Here is a 1,409-nt window from a genome sequence, read left to right as displayed (position 1 = left end):
TAATTATGTGAGTGTGGTCAGCTGGCTACCAGTATCTGAGAATCAAAATCGAACTGCATTTTAAAAATACAAGAAGAGATGTGTCGAGTACAATGTCTACTGACAGTGCCAAAGTTGCTGTATGAATGTAAATCTACGACGTTTATTACAAGAGAGACGAAAAGTATAAAGATCTTTCGAAGCAATAACTTCCTACGCATCAAATAAAGGCACCAGAAAAGAATTGAACATATTTAATTTGAGGAAATAAATGTGAGATCACGGAATAAATGGAATGAGTACGTAACAAAAGTCATGGGATATTTCAGGTATCCTGTCGGACCTCCTTTTGACCTGTGTAGCGCAGAAAGTCAACGTGGCATGGACTGAACAAGTTGCTGGATGTCCCCCGGAGAAATATTGAGCCATGCTGCTTCTATAGACGTCCACAATTGCTAAAGTGTTGTCGGCGCATCACTTTGCGCACAAACTGGCCCCTCGATTGTGTCCCATAAATGTTCGATGGGGTTCATGTCAGGCCATCTGGGTTGCCAAATCATTCGCTCGAATTCTCCAGAATGTTGTTGAAACCAGTTGTGAACAATTGTGGCTCGGTGTCATCGCGTACTGACATCCACAAAAATATATATGACGATAGTACCTGTTCCCGAAAGAACAGTTACCGTGGATGACCATGCAGCTTTGCTAGAAATGAAATGATAATTAAATGGACACCCTAGCTGCAAGCAGGCGTTGATATACTTCATTGGGAACATGTTGAAAATGTGTGCCCCGACCGGGACTCGAACCCGGGATCTCCTGCTTACATGGCAGACGCTCTATCCATCTGAGCCACCGCGGGCACAGAGGATAGTGCGTCTGCAGGGACTTATCCCTTACACGCTCCCCGTGAGATCCACATTCCCAACATGTCCGCACCACTACATTCATCTATAAGGCGCACTACGAATGTAGTGGTGCGGACATGTTGGGAATGTGGATCTCACGGGGAGCGTGTAAGGGATAAGTCCCTGCAGACGCACTATCCTCTGTGCCCGCGGTGGCTCAGATGGATAGAGCGTCTGCCATGTAAGCAGGAGATCCCGGGTTCGAGTCCCGGTCGGGGCACACATTTTCAACATGCCCCCAATGAAGTATATCAACGCCTGCTTACAGCTAGGGTGACCATTTAATTATCATTTCATCCACAAAAATTCCATTGTTGAATCGCTGCAAATGGTGTCCAAGTAGATGAACATATCAATTCCAGTCAATGATCGGTTCAGTTGGACCTGAGGACCCAATCCATTCCATTTAAACACAGCCACACGATTATGGAGCCACCATCTGCTTTCACAGAGCCTTCTTTACAACAGCCTGGGTCGATGGCTTCGTGGGTTCTGCGCCTCACTCGAAACCTACCTGAGCCG

General features: G+C 46.4%; 2 non-coding genes across 2 annotated transcripts; one reads left to right on the top strand and one right to left on the bottom strand.

Annotated features, from left to right (window-relative positions):
• Positions 1-767: 767 nt before the first annotated feature.
• On the bottom strand, positions 768-842 carry Trnat-ugu (transfer RNA threonine (anticodon UGU)). Its single transcript has one exon. It is a non-coding gene; the product is annotated as a tRNA-Thr (tRNA).
• Positions 843-1,032: 190 nt separating this feature from the next.
• Positions 1,033-1,107, top strand: Trnat-ugu (transfer RNA threonine (anticodon UGU)). Its single transcript has one exon. It is a non-coding gene; the product is annotated as a tRNA-Thr (tRNA).
• Positions 1,108-1,409: the final 302 nt, after the last annotated feature.

This window comes from Schistocerca nitens, chromosome 7 (genome assembly GCF_023898315.1).
Source record: "Schistocerca nitens isolate TAMUIC-IGC-003100 chromosome 7, iqSchNite1.1, whole genome shotgun sequence".
NCBI classification, from domain to species: Eukaryota; Metazoa; Arthropoda; class Insecta; order Orthoptera; family Acrididae; genus Schistocerca; species Schistocerca nitens.
This window is presented reverse-complemented; position numbering and strand designations above follow the sequence as displayed.